The following is a 16318-nucleotide window of genomic DNA, read 5'->3' on the forward strand; positions in this document are numbered from 1 at the left end:
GATTGTAACATGTTACCAGAGAAAAAACGTAGGTTACAATATGATGCACGGAATACAGAACTGTACACAAGGGTATTAGTGATATAAATGGATGTTCATAATTTATATCTTAGCATTAACTACCGTATTTCAGTGAAAAAAGAACAATTTGAAAGACTTCTCCTGCAGATAATAATTGTTAAGGTAAATTTCATTGCAGATCAGCCAATGAAAAGAGAATACATGAACCCCTCATTTTGTCCATTCGGTAATAGCATACTGTAGATTGAATATCCACTTGGTTTCCCATTGAAGCCGCATCTTCTCCCAGTTGCCCGTTCTTATACTGGGCATGAGATGATCAATACATAGAAACAAAAATACTTTAATTTTGCCTGAATGTTGTTCCCGTACATGTTTGGATATTCGTGTTTCTAGTGCATTTATTATTGATCCCACATGCTCCAAAACCCGTCGTCTCAGTTGTCTTCGGGTCTTGTCCACGTATTTGAGGCCACATTGACATGTTGCCAGGTAGATCACTCCTATAGACTTGCAGTTAATTAACTGATTTTGGTTAAAGGTTTTTGAAATGTTACTGAATTTTTTACTTGTATACATTTGTTCACAAGCTTCACATGATCAACATCTAAACAATCCTTTTGTCTGGTTTGTGTGCCAATTATTTGTGTTCTGTGGTTTTTTTAATTTTAGGTGGCCCGTTCATTGCCATTGTTGCAATTCTTGCCCATATGGTGGGCATGGTTTACCACAGTGACAATCAATTGGTAGAGGGGGTGGAGGATTGGGGTAACTGCCCCAGGGATGATGGTTATGCCCCCCTTGTTGAGTAATGGGTTAGTGGTTAACCCCTTAATTACCATAGCAGTTGATAACTGCTAAGGTGATGAAGGGGTTACAGGCCAGTAGTTATTTTTTTTAATTTTCCTATCGGTGCCACTGAAGATGAGGCTGAGGACGGCCTTCATCCTGGTAGGGGTAAGCACAATTTTTATTTACTATATGCTGACTGAGTAATGCTTTATTTAATGGGCAAATGCACTATTATCCATATCTGGATAATAGGGATTTTACCCATTACAGTACTGTATGTCTTGGGAGGGGGAGGGGGTTGTTGGGGGGAGAGGGGGTGGGTAATAGGTTGCCTATTCATTGCCATTGGGGTTATCTTTGCTTCCATTGAGGACATTGTTAACTACACTGGGTATTAGTATAGTATTGTTACGCCGGTGCTGCCCGCAGACCAGACCCGTCCCCTGAGCTGAAGGGGGAAGTGGTAATACATGCACCCGCAGCAAAGGGAGCGTGTCCGGAGTGTGGTATGAAGCGTTGCCAGGCCAGGTGTAGTAAGGTAGACAATACTTGCCGGTACCGGTTGTAGAGATAGAGTGAATGATGCCTTGCCGAAGTCAGGGAGTGGAGAGTGGAGATAGGTCGTAGTCCAAGCCGTGTTCAAGGGGTTACCAGAGTGAGCGTTGTCCAAGGAGTGCCGAGATCGAGAGCCAGAGGGGGTAGTCGTATGAGCTGCGTAAGAACCTGTGAAAACACTGAGAGAATCCAGAAGTACTTCCATACAGAGACTGTGTCGAGCAAAGACTGAGAGCAGAGAGGAGCTAGATAAAGCAGGAAGGTCCAATTAGGAACGGAGGTAGGACAGGAAGAGCTACAGGGAGACACTGCAGATTGGTGCAGGCATAACAGGCCAGGTGAGTCTTGTTAGTAACCTGAGTATGCCCGTGCAGTGTGCGGGGGCGGAGCCTGAGGTCCGGGGGACGGGAATAAGAGTGTGCAGACTGAGCGTGCTCCGTAACTCGTGTACGCGTGTGAACCGAGCCAGTGGATGGTGCAGGTGTGTGTGCAGGTGTGCATGCAGGAGGGCGTGGGCACGCCAGGCGCTGAGCAGAGGAATCGCCGAGGGGAGTGATCCCGCGACGGCGGCAGGGGCGAGGAGCCGTGGAGGCCGGTAAGGCAGGATTGTTTTGTGTGTCCCGGGGCTCCCTGCGGGGAGGGAGTGCTCTGTGTGGGGAGCGAGGAGAACGCCGATTCCTGACAGTACCCCCCTCTTCAGGAACGGCCTCAGGACGGTCCAAGAACGGTTTCTCTGGAAACTTTTTCCTGAAGGACTTAAGAAGGGCCGGGGCATGAATGCCCTTTGAAGGTACCCAGGATCTCTCTTCAGGGCCAAAGCCCTTCCACTGCACCAAGAACTGGAGCTGACCCCTGGATAGGCGAGAATCCAAAAGAGAGTGAACTTCGTATTCCTCGTTATTTTGTACAGTAATGGGATCCGGTTTACGAGTCTGATCCGGAAAGAAGTGACTGGAGATAAATGTTTTTAAGAGGGACACATGAAAGACATTGGGAATCTTCATACTGGGTGGTAGTTGGAGCCGGAATGCCACGGGATTGATTTGTTCACAAATAGGGAAGGGACCCAGGAACTTAGGTGCCAGTTTAGGAGATGGTACCTTGAGGTGCATATTCCTAGAGGATAGCCATACCAAATCCCCTGGTTTGTAACTGGGCGCCGAACGACGATGACGATCGGCCTGTAGTTTCGATCTGCGGGAGGAGTTGAGAAGGGTAGACTGAATCCTGGACCATGCGGTTTGGAGGGAAGAAATGCGTTCATCTACGGCTGGTACTCCAGAAGGAATGTTGGGGATGGGAAGACAGGGAGGGTGGAACCCATAATTTATAAAGAAGGGCGACTCCCGGGTGGACTCGTTTTTTGCAGAATTGACGGCATACTCTGCCCAAGAGAGGAGTTGAGCCCAATCATCCTGGAAATCGGATATAAAACATCTCAGGTACTTCTCCAGGGATTGATTGATTTTCTCCGTTTGTCCATTGGACTGAGGATGATAGGCGGAAGAGAAAGAAGAAGAGATGCCCAATCTCTTCGTGAAAGCTCTCCAAAATTTGGATACAAACTGAGAACCTCTGTCAGAAACAATGGACGAAGGGATCCCATGAATCCGGAAAATCTGCTCCGTAAAGATATCAGCAAGGGCAGGGGAGGTGGGTAATCCTTTAAGTGGAATGAAATGGGACATCTTCGAGAACCTGCCCACGACCACCAAGATAGTGTTCATTCCTCTGGACCTGGGCAACTCCAGGATGAAGTTCATAGAAATGTGGAACCAGGGGCGGTCGGGAACTGGAAGGGGTAATAGAAAACCCTAAGGCTTTTGACGGAGAGTCTTGCTTTGAGCGCACGTGGGGCATGCGCGGGTAAACTCCAGAATATCTTGAGACATCCTTGGCCACCAGAACCGACGAATGAGATCAGTAGTCTTCTTAAAACCTGGATGACCTGCAGATTTAGAGGAGTGACCCCAAGACAGGACCTCTGGAACAAATTTGGATGGTACAAAGAGTTTGTTATCGGGAACGACCAAGTCCTTGGGAATGCGTCTCTGGGAGTGCAAAATCTTGTCAAGATTCTTGAAAGAAGACGTGGCGAGAATCCTCTCATGTGGAAGGATAGTCTCCAAAGATTCCTCTGGCCTCTCTTCAGAAGAATGTATTCGGGAGAGTGCGTCTGCCTTTACGTTCTTGGTCCCGGGGATATAGGAGAGGTGAAAATCGAATCGAGAAAAAAAAAGAGCCCAACGAGCCTGTCGTGGACCAAGGCGTCGAGCGTTCTCTATGTAAAAAGGTTCTTGTGGTCCTTGAGAATAGTAAACGGCTCTTTTGACCCCTCTAGCAAGGGTCTCCACTCTTGAAGAACCATCTTCACGGCCAGAAGTTCCCTGTTACCCACGTCATAGTTCCTCTCGGCAGACAAGAATTTCTTGGAAAAATATGCACAGGGATGTAACTTATCTTGGGGCGTGGGTCTCTGGGAAAGAACGGCACCAGCGCCGCAATCAGAAGCGTCGACCTCCAGGACGAAGGGAAATTCGATGTTGGGATGACGGAGAATAGGTGCGGATATAAAGGCTTTTTGAGTGTCTCGAAGGCAGAGATGGCCTCGGATGACCAAGCAGAAGGATCAGCTCCTTTTTTGGTGAGCGCAGTGAGGGGTGCCACAATGGTGGAAAAACTCTGTATAAACTTACGATAGTAATTAGCAAACCCTAAAAAACATTGTACGGCCTTGAGAGAGTTGGGTCTTGGCCATTCAGTGACTGCTTGAAGTTTACCGGAGTCCATCATAAACCCCTCATCGGAAATGATATACCCCAGGAACGGAGTAGAGGTCTGATGAAAGGTGCACTTCTCCAGTTTAGCGTACAAATGGTGTTCACGGAGACGGGAAAGGACGTAGGAGGTGTGGCGTATATGGTCCTGGAGATCTTTGGAAAAAATCAGGATATCATCCAAGTATACAATAACAAAAATATTGAGTACCTTACGAAAGACGTCGTTGATGAAATCCTGGAAGACAGCGGGAGCATTACATAAGCCGAAAGGCATTACCAGATATTCGTAGTGTCCACTACGCGTGTTGAAGGCCGTCTTCCATTCATCCCCCTTCCTGATGCGCACCAGGTTATAGGCACCACGTAGATCCAACTTGGAAAAAATCTTGGCCCCCTGTAATTTATCAAACAGTTCGGTAATAAGGGGAAGGGGGTAACGATTTTTAATAGTGATGTGGTTTAAACCCCTGTAGTCGATGCAAGGCCTCAACGACCCGTCCTTTTTCTTGACAAAGAAAAACCTAGCCCCTGCTGGGGAATTGGAATGACGAATAAAGCCTTTCTTGAGATTCTCCTGGATATAATCATCCATAGCGTGAGATTCTGGTAACAACAAGGGGTAGGTCTTTGACTTGGGTAGGGAGTAACCTGGAATTAGATCGATCGGACAATCGTAAGTCCTGTGTGGCGGCAAGAGGTCTGACTGTACCTTATTGAAAACGTACCGGAATTCATGGTAAATGAAAGGTAGAATAACTTCGGGAACAGAGGTATTTGCCAGCAGTTGATGAGTCTTACCTGACCTCGGCCTCCAGGAGATGGGAGCAGAGGAAGTCCAGTCAATGAGAGGATTGTTAAGCTGTAGCCAAGGAAGACCAAGGGTGATGGGTATCCCAGGAGCGTGAATGGCATCGAGAACTAAGATCTCCTTGTGCAGATGTGAGGACAGAAGCAAGGGAGCCGTCTCTAAGGAGATGTGGGCCGGGGTAAGAGGACGTCCATCGATACCGACGAGTGCGATGGGAACCTTCTTTCTCACGAGTGGTATGCGGTTTAACCTGGCGAATTCAAGATCCACAAAGTTTCCTCCAGCCCCTGAGTCAATGAAAGCGGCGGTAGAAGTCTTGAACTTATCGCCTGAAAGGGAGACTGGAAACGTAAGTTTCTTAGGGAGTTCACCTTTAGAAAGGGGACGTGGAGACATTACACCCAGAGAGAGCCCCTCTGAACTCACTGGGTGTTCCCGTTTCCCGAACGCAGTGGACACGCCCGAACCAGATGTTCCATGGATCCGCAGTAGAAACACAATCCCCCGGCGTGGCAGAACTGCCGTATCGGTGTGCGGATGCGTTGTACCCGAATTGCATTGGCTCTGGCAACTCCAGTGCAGGACGAAGAGGTATGGTAGCACTTGGTGGAGCAGGAGTGTTGCTGGAAGTACTGGAGAACGGAACTTGAAAGTTATGGACGCGAGTGCGCTGACGCTCTGAGCGGCGTACCTGGATACGTTGATCCACTCGGACAGCCAAATCAATGAGGACCACCAATTGATCCGGCCTGGATTGGCGAGAGAGTTCATCCTTGATGGGATCTGCCAGGCCTTGCCAGAACACGGAGACGAGAGCCTCTTGTCCCCAGTTAGTCTCGGCTGCTAGAGTCCGGAATTCCACAGCATACTGCGTCACCATTCGCCGTCCCTGAGTGATCTGGAGGAGAGAAACAGATGCCATCTCCCGACGAGCGGGAGAATCGAATACTTGTTGAAACTCGGCTTTAAATGCCGGGTAATCTTGGGTAAGGTCAGAACGTCGTTCCCAAACCGGGGAAGCCCAAGCCAGGGCGCTGCCAGTGAGGAGGTTATAAATGTAGGCTACCTTCTTGCGATCAGTATTGTAGAGATGGGGGGCCATTTCAAACTGCACCTCACACTGGTTTAGGAAACCCCTACAATCTTGCGGTTCACCTGCATAAGGCTTGGGAGGAGGAATCCTTACATCTGAGCTGCTAACTGCGCTTGCGGAGTGGGGGCTTACATCTGGCGGGGTCGCGGTCGGTACCCTGTCTGAGAGTACTGCGACCTGGCGTGTAAGTGCCACAATTTGAACTGCCATGGCCTGGTTTTGCTGAAGCAGATTGGAGAGAAACTGTTGAAGTTCGGTCTGGTCTGCGTCTTGTGGGCTCGACATAATGTTACGCCGGTGCTGCCCGCAGACCAGACCCGTCCCCTGAGCTGAAGGGGGAAGTGGTAATACACGCACCCGCAGCAAAGGGAGCGTGTCCGGAGTGTAGTATGAAGCGTTGCCAGGCCAGGTGTAGTAAGGTAGACAATACTTGCCGGTACCGGTTGTAGAGATAGAGTGAATGATGCCTTGCCGAAGTCAGGGAGTGGAGAGTGGGTCGTAGTCCAAGCCGTGTTCAAGGGGTTACCAGAGTGAGCATTGTCCAAGGAGTGCCGAGATCGAGAGCCAGAGGGGGTAGTCGTACGAGCTGCGTCAGAACCTGTGAAAACACTGAGAGGACACTCCTGAGGAAGAAAGCAGTTGCTTTCGAAAACGTGTAGAGTGGGAGTCTTATTCAGAGAGGAGCATACAGCAGAGGAGTTCAAGGAGGATCCAGCCCTCACCGAGCGGCGAAACCGGAAGTGACGTCACACGCCAGTCGGAGCAGTCTAAACAGCTGACCGGAGGCTGAGGCGGAGGATTGGGGGAACGTTGTGGGACGGTGAGCCAGCTGGCTAAAATCTTCCTACACTAATGCAGTGTGATATGCCAGTTTTTTATTGTTAGAATGTGAGTATAATATTTTATTGTTATAAAGCTATTTTTATCTTGAGTGATCTGCGCTATGCCAATTTTTCTCTCTACATTGGGGTACGTGATCCTGGGGACCTGATCCACTTTGATGATAACTGCATCATCCACTTACCTCTGACCGTTTGAGTCAACCCTGCCTTTTTGACTCTTACATCTTGTAAGTAGTCAATTCATTAGAGCCAAGTTAATTGAAGGCTTTTTTCACATTGTCATTTTAGCTGCACTTAAATTTATTTTTGTTTCCTCCCCATGCTCCTCGTGGATTTTGTGTGTTTTGCTATTACTGTGGGGGAAGAGTGACGACTACCCCTTCCAGTGGGTTCCAGAACAGGGGGTGAAACTGTATTTACTTACATTTTTATCACATTTTTCACTTATTTAAGTTTTTGATTAGTCACTTATTGATAGTGTCCACTTTTTATTTGTTTGCGCCTGTGTTCACTTTACCACTATATAATACAGGGGAGCGCAATCTTTTTCTCCTGAATCCCCCTGATGGATATCCCCCTCTCAGCCCAGTTAAGCCCATGAGAGGCAAATATATAGTCTCCAGGGGGTGACAGCAGCTGAAATGCTTACCCAGTGCCTCCGGTATACCCGGTGTGTAGTTCTCGGCTCACGATCAGTCACCTACTCTCCTGTGGCGGATTCTGCTTCTCATGATCCAGTGTGTGGAGGAATCCATGACTCCTGCATGCATCACTCCAGTCATGAGGTAGCAAGGGAACAAAATGCAATCGGTGGAACTGCTGCCCCTTGGACAAAATCGGAACTCATCAATTGACAAAATAGTAAAGTTTTATTGTATACATATTAAAAAAGGACACGGACAGGACAAAAAAATCTCCTCCCACGCGTTTCACGCCAGATCTAGCACTTTGTATGCTGTAGGGTTAACTGTTAAATCATGTCACTTTTCTTAAGGGAAATGAAAATTCTGTTACACCATAGCCACCTTTCTGCATATTTGTCAAGTAGCCCCACTGTCACTTACAGCAAACTAAGGTTTTGAACTCTACTTTTCACTGAATGCTCATACCTGTAGTTCTCTCCCATATGCTTCCTTTAAAAGCAGACCACTTCCTGGTTGACCGTTTAATGTTCCTTGTTGAGCACACCTGAGATACCAGTGAGATATGCAAATAGCTGGATTAGCTATACGTGTGAGCTGTGAGCATCTCAAAATGATGATGTTACAACAATGCTCGCCAGCAGCTGGTTTAGCGCATACTGCTTGAGCTGATGCCCAGAATAGCAGACGTTGTTGGTTCTAGTCCTATTGGGTCTCACACCAGTACACTGTTGCAGTTACTAGGTGCCTTAGGCTTGTCAACTGAATATAGTGCTTATGGACAGCCTTTTAGGAAGGATGGGATGTGCTTTGCATAGTCATTAGCATATCTCCCAAGGTACTTCAGGCATGCTAACATTTTAGCACAATTGTCTCTCTCTGTAAGTTATTTGGAAGGGAGTTGGGCGGGGGGATATATACACAATTGGAGACATTACTCCTCTGCCCTATTTTCTTATGTACAGAGCTGATCCAAATCTTTCATTGCGAGATTAAAAAATACTTTAATTTAGTCACTCTGAATCTGTATTCGATAAATTGTGGGTTTGTGTTTTACCCACTGTTACTTATACTTAAAGTAAGTTTGTCTGAATATAGGCCAGAAATGTTATCTAATCTAAATGTTAAACATCTTGTGAGTTAAATCCTGCATAGTGTATCTGTGGATCATCATTTTCTGTCTCCCGTTCGCTTAAAAACTCTATGGTGCTCTATATTATCTTTATTATCTAGACCAGCATTCCCTTACTACTGAATATCTTGACTTTGTTGACCAATGTTTTGGTACGTGGTACGCCTTGGTAACGCCTGAAACGCTGGGATTCGGAGGGTCAACAGAAAAATATTGTATGTATGTAAATGTATTTTTTTCAGGTTTTTTGATTGTGTATTTTTCTTTTTATGTTTTTCATTGCCCATTGATTGATAATGTATTAATCTGAACCCGTTTGGGGTACAGATCAATACAGTGACAGTGAATTAATTTTTTGTCTAAAGCTTTATTCTATTGATTGCTGTTTTGTATTTTTCTGTTTATTGTTTGGCTTACATTGTTTGTAATATTGATAGTTTGTGTTTATTTCTTCTGATTGTTTAGCGTTTTTATTTAATGATTTATTTTGTTGGCTACTGGCTTTAATTGATGTGTAGTGGTTTTTATTAATCAATTGATTTGTTGGCTAGTGTTTAAGATTAATTGATTGGTTGGCTAGTGTTTTTATGTCTTGAATTGTGGTATTTAGGTACTTGTGTATGTTTTATTATTGGTTGTTTTTGGCCTTCAGGCTTTTTATTAGGGTGACCATTGACTGCTATAGTGGCATATTATGCCAATATTATATGGGTATGATGTACCACTTTGCCAATCAATGGGTATAGGGTGGGTATAGTGGGTCCGGGGTGGGTGGTTAGGCCTCCTGGGTTGGTAGCGGGGGAGGGTGGGTTAACCCCTTAATTACTATAGTTTTTATTAACTGCTAGGTTGATTAAGGGTTTAGGGGCCATTAGATTGTATTTATTCTTGTATTCTTTCTGGCTACAGAGGACATGGCCCTAGAGTATGCTGATGAGGATACCCTTCATGGTGGCAGGAGTAAGTTGAAAGGTTTATTTACTTTATTGAAGCTGGCTAGCTAATGTTTGTTTTAATAATGGTCAAATGAGCTATTATCCATATCTGGATAATAGCTATTTTGACCATTACTTTATGTGTTGGGGAAACTAACTAAACAAAGTTAAGCCTATCTACCCGCTGGTTAGCTAAACTAGACAAGACCAACAATATTTGGTAATACCACTTTGCTCCTTACCTGGGTGCTTTATTCCATTCGGGACATCATAAGTATGAGCATCCTGTGTCTGTCTGTCTGTCAGCTCTCCTCTGTCCTCTCTGTGTCTGAGAGAGACTGCTGCCCCAGAGGCATTTACTCTTCCCCTTTTTAAAGCAGGTAAGCTCACTTCATTAGGATCACCTGTGGCCTGTCAAACTTTTGGGCTGAACTTTTTCTTCGCATCGGGGGCATGTTTGAGGTTTCCCGTGTAGGTTAAGGAATTTTAAAAGTATTTTGCTGTTCTTTGGAGGGATATTTTGAAGATATTATGTGTGGAGTCCATGCACGTAGAGGTCATGTGCCACCATATATATGCTGCAGTATTTTTTATACATTTTTTCATTGTGTGGTTTTTATATCCATTAATATTTATTTATTTATGCATACCTGTATATTGTAATTTACTAATTTATATAATTCCCTATATTCATTATTTGTACTTAGTTATTCAATCCACTATTTTGTTCTGATTTCCTCTTATTTATATTTCATATCTTACCAGTTTTATATCCCATCTTTTATCTTACAGTAGCTTTTATCCTGGTATTTCTAAGTACCTAACCACCCACCCTGGCACTACTACCCCATCTACCCCCTTCATCCACCCCCTATGCCCCAAGAAACAGGCTATTGATATTTAACCCCTTCGTTGCCTTAGCGGTTAGCCACTAAGTTAAGGAAGCTGTTGTAATAAAAAAAATTAATACTAGTGTAGATGAGCAAGGGGTCTCCGGAGCAGAAACGAGGTGATTTGAGGTCTGGGGAACCCCTGGTTCCCGAGATACAGGCCCGTTATGGGGTGCCGGTATCTCCTATGCATTTTATTCCCACGATCACGAAACGGTGGGATTTAAATGCATAGGAGATACCGGCATCCCATAACGGGGCCTGTATCTCAGAAACCAGGGGGTCCAAAAGACCTCAAATTAACGCGGTTCTGCTCCGGGCCAGATTTGCGCAGGGAGAGGCTGCTCTCTCTCTGCAGCTCTCTCTGTGCAGCTCTCTCAGCAGCTAAAACAAATCGCCCGATTTGGCCTTTTGAGAGAGATGATCATTACGCCGCCGACTACTCGCCCGTTTTGGGAATTTTGCTATCACTGTTATTCGAGGCTTTCTGAATACCGTGATAGCAATGCAACAAAAACTGCCGGTTTAACCGGCCCGGCGATTTTTTTTAATGAAGGCTTATAGAATAGGCCCCTTAAAGTTAGAAGGGGCGGAGGCATCATATCAGAATTATATGCAATGTAACAAAAGTTGCAAAAGGGCAATCAAATTAGCAACAATTGAAAAGGAAAACGATAGATGTAGCCGTGTCCCCCTTGCTCTCCCCCCTTACCTCCGATGCGGGCGCGGGGAAGGGGGAGGCTGTTGCGGCTGTGGGCACGCTGCAGAGATAGTCGGGTGCTGCCGGAATGGCAGGCGGACTCGGCACAGGTCTTGCGGCATGTAGGAGGTAGTGGAGGGGCGACCGGGTCGCCGGCATCCCGTGGCGGATGGAGATTTTGCGCCGCCATCTTGAGCACCATTGCTCATGCGCAAAAGGGAGCAGTTGCGGTGACCATTGGATACAGGCTCTGCAAGGGAACTACATATCCCAGGATCCCCTGGGCTGGCTTAATCAGGTGAGCAGTGTTAGCCAATACGGTTGCAGCTAGCTACTGTGAGGGTTTGGATACATTTCGTGCACATGGAGCCATGCCAGTCAGTTTGAGCCAGGACAGGCAAGGGGAAGGTAGGGTTGTGTGTCAGTGGCACTCAGACTAGGCCAGAGAATCCCCATAGGTCCCAGATAGGCTCCAATCACGTGTAGTTTGTGTTTGCTTCAGGGAAGGCCCCTTAGATAGGGACACTTACGCATATTACTGTAGTGTCAGGGACACAAGGAAGACGCCGTGTGGTGATCGCAGCCTGTGGTCTGGGACCAGAACACAGCGGTGTTATCAAAGATTCTTAAAGGTGAGACCCTCCTACCAGAGTCCACCCAACGCAGATGTGGACACCATCACGGAGGGCCACATCGCTGGATTAGACAGATCCTCGTTGCTAAATCAGCTGCACCAAGTACTGGAGTACTCGGCAGGCACCTCAACAAAGTGCACCAACAGTTAACGGCGTAGCGCTACTTCTTACACTTTTGGGTGGGCTGGACATTGGGAAAGGGACATCAGGGTATTGGTGCCTAGCACCTGATGCACTTTGGGACACAAACTGGTGGTACTGGGCTGGGTGTTCACTATACTGCGTGGTGGTGTTATGTTATATGTGCTGTCAGTAAAGGTTGTTATTATATACCGTGTGTGTTTACTATTACTATTGGTTCCTGTGAAGGGCTCCTCCCACTACATTGGGATCCCTCGCAGGTCGAGGCGCTGCATCAAGACGATAATTATACCACCCCAGGCTCCCAGTGGTGGAGGCTTGGGCCCTCTGTGAGACAACAGGTAACGGCAATACCAGTAGTCTCTTTATTCAGGGGGAAAGAGGGCTACATTGATATAATCTATTATTAAAGAGCAACACTAAAAAGATTATTAATAACAAAAAGATTAGAAAATAAAATATAGGACTCTTTCACTGTAAAATGAGCAGAAAATTATTGGACGTAAGGAAAAAGCAGAAGTTATTTGCCTCTGTATTTACCAGGGAAGAATCAATTCCAAAGCTAGTTTTACAGGAAGAAGCCACAACCTCGATATTAACAAACAATTGGTTATCTGAAGAAGGGCATAGGTGGCTTGCTACAGTCAAAGTAAATAAAGCAGCTGGTCCCAATGGCATGCACCCTTGACATGCCAAACCATTACATTTGATATTCCATTTCCACAGACTCAGTACCACAAGTTTGGCGTAAAGCAGACATGGTGCTTGCATTTTAAAAGGCGAGTTAAATCATATCCAGGGAGTTACAGACCTGTAAACCTGACATCAATAGGGAGGAAGCTAATGAAAGGTTTAGTATGGGATAATATTCAGGAATACCCAATGGATACCAAATGAATAGTAATAATCCTATTTATGAAGGATAGGTCTTACCAAACTAACCTTATTAGTTTCTTTGAGGAGGTAAGTGCGAATTTAGACCAGGGTAATGCAGTTAGTGCGGGTTACTTGGATTTTGCCAAGGCTTTTGATATGGTGCCACACAAGAGGTTAGTGTACAAAATAAAGGAAACTGGACTCAGATTTAAACATTTGCACCTGTATTGAAAACTGGTTGAAGGAAAGACAACAGAGAATTGTCAAAAAAAAGGTGCCCCAAGAAAGTCAAGAGCAGCGGCAGGAGTCGGAGAAGACAGCCCAGACGCGACCTCTCCCCGGGAGTGAAAGCTGATGAGGAACCCCAATAGAATCGATGTTACCAACATACGTAGTAACATTTAACTAACTTACAGCTGAGTTAAGGCTCATAAACAGTAGAGCTGATGTCTTATTACAAATATGTGTTGTCTACTTTCAGGCTATTTCATAAGCCTGTAACAAATGTGAAAACATCTCAACAACAATAGCTTGATACTATGATCTCACTGACTGGGAGAGTCTTCCTAGTGTCTCAATGTCATTTTATTTTTAACACTGTTGCTTAATAACTGGTGTCACGTATACTTTTTACATTTATATGCCATTCACAATATTTGAAGTCAGGTATTTGAGAGACCTATACATTCAGTAGTGTTAGCCAGGTTAATACCTACCAAGACAGACACTGTTGCCCTAATCGATTGTAGCCAAAACAGCATATTTGTACTGTACTGGGATATCTACGTTAGGTCCTTATGATAAGAAGGACCATTACAATAGAGTGGAATAGGCTCATCTCAGGATACAGATAATAGAGTTCGTGCTCAGTTCAGGATTTTAATGTGTTTTTGAATTGTGAGTGTTTTGGATTTCAATAAAATTGTATTATTATTGCAATTTGATCAGGAGGTATTTGAGTACACAATATTGGATTCTCTTCTTTTTCCATGTATAAATAAATGTGTACTATGGAGGAGAAACACTCCTTGCTCAGCTTGGTAGTAATCGAGGAGAATTAGAGTGGTTAAAAGTTAAGGGTGCAAAACAGGAATAGTTATATGTAAGGCAATAGAAGAGTAAAGAACTGTGTGCTGCACTCAATTAACTAATTGAATAATGAGAGTATGATAAAAATTAACTTTTATATGCATAAATTAACTCAGAGGCCTGAGGCTCAGCACTCAGGTCTGAGTGATTAAATGCAAGAATGGAGAGGTCACCTATAACCAAGCTTCGATAGCCAAGGAATTTCATAGTTTCTACTCTAAGCTTTATAACCTGACTCGTCAGACCTAGTCAATATACCATCCAGGGTAGAACAAATGAACATGTACCTGAACAAGTGCAACCTCCAAAAATAATCAAAGGAAGACCTTATGAGTTTAAAAACTAACATAGCCTTAGAACTAGGAGAGGTAATTAAAACTTTAAACCTTTGAAAAGCCCCAGGATCAGATGGACTATCAAATTTATATTATTAAGACGATATTTCACAATGTTGTCCCATCTATAATACATCTTTTTAATAGCTTTTTGAGAGGAGAACAGATTCCGGAACAGAGGTCAAAGGCAAACCTAGTGGTCATCCAAAAAGAAAGCGAAGACCCAGTGCGCTGCTGCAACTATAGAGCAATATATTTGTTACACTACATTTAGACCTAATGATATATTGCAAAATCCTGGCAAACAGGTTAAGCCCGATCCTGCCACGCTTGCTCAACAATGATCAAGTGGGATTTATCAGTGAATGACAGGCATTGACAATAGACAGAGAATTATAAATGTAATTTACTATGTAAAACAAGCTAAGCCTAAAGCCATCCTATTAAGTCTGGATAATGAAAATGCATTTCACAGGATCAAATTGAGCTTTTTAAACAGCATTCTAGAAGAATTTGTAGTAGAGGGCCCATTCCTGAAGGGTGTGCTATATAATGCCCCTACAGCATTATTACAGATCCATGGAGGCAATATGAGCCAAATCAAAATCCGAAATGGAACTAGACAGGGATGACCGCTCTCAAACTTGTGTTTGCCCTCATAATATAACTGCAAGCGGCCAGTATTAGAAGAAGTCATAACATGCAGGCTATAAAGATAGGAAATATAACTTACAAGCTGTCACTATTCATGGATGAAGTCATTCAATAATATACTGTACAATATACTTAAATATACATGCTTTTGACCTTATATACTATTTATTGTATTCTACACCATTACTTAATTTGATTTAGAATTCAAAGTTACTACAAATATGTATCACATACTAATACCTTACACCTGTTCTGATGGCACATTTTTTCCTGATATATAACATTTCGATAGCCACAGAATGGTATTGTCTATTTGTTTTTTATTTTATATATATATATATATGTTCCCAGAATCCCTTGCTGCAGTGGAAGTGCTGTGTGCTGGGTGATAATTATTTTTATTTATTTATTTATTTTATTTTATTTATAAAATATTTTACCAGGAAGTAATACATTGAGAGTTACCTCTCGTTTTCAAGTATGTCCTGGGCACAGAGTAAAACAAATAATACTTGGTTACAAATACAGTTACATAAATAAACAGGGTATACATTATATACAAGACATTGCGTGCACAGTTAAAGAAATGGTGAATGACAGGGTTGCAGACCTGTCTAAGACATGCAAATGAATATACAGGAATATTTACAGTTGCTATATATATATCCTGTATACATACATACATATGTATATATATATATATATATACTGTATATATATATATATATATATATATATATATATATATATATATATATGGGAAAAAAAAGAAAAGAAAAAACAGGCGCACACCTAGTGCATTAACATAATAAAAATTGTATTACAAGGAACATAAAATCTGACAAATGCCCACTCACAAGGTAAAAGCAATAAATTAGCGTGTATGACATTGGCTCTCATTTGCCATTGACTCGCTCCTCTCTGTGTAGCTCCAAGTCCTGGCGTTGACATGTGACTTCCCTCGTGTAGCCGGTGAGCCGGTGAACCGGAAGCGGAAGCTCACATGCAGTCTTCGGCTGGGAAGGGACCCTCTGGACGGCAAAGGTCCTCCAGGTCCTCTATGGTTGTGCTGTATCGGAGCCGTCTGATACACACCGAAGGAAGAGTCTCTGGCAGCAGCAGGCCTCGATGCTCGTGGGCAAATGGCGGTCTCAAGCTAGTCACGCCCTACGCGTTTCGTCACGGATAGTGACTTCTTCAGGGGTACCCTCCAAGCTACCCACCCTCCACCGTTAGCATATAGCCAATAGAGAATATCACTTGTGAGCACCTTCACATGTCTTAGATAGGTCTGCAACCCTGCCTTTCAACCATTATCACCTAGCATACAGTGCTTCCACCGCAGAAAGGGATTCAGGGAAATGACATCCAAAAAAGCACACAATGTGTTACCTTTTGC

This window comes from Ascaphus truei, chromosome 3 (genome assembly GCF_040206685.1).
Source record: "Ascaphus truei isolate aAscTru1 chromosome 3, aAscTru1.hap1, whole genome shotgun sequence".
Taxonomy (NCBI): domain Eukaryota; kingdom Metazoa; phylum Chordata; class Amphibia; order Anura; family Ascaphidae; genus Ascaphus; species Ascaphus truei.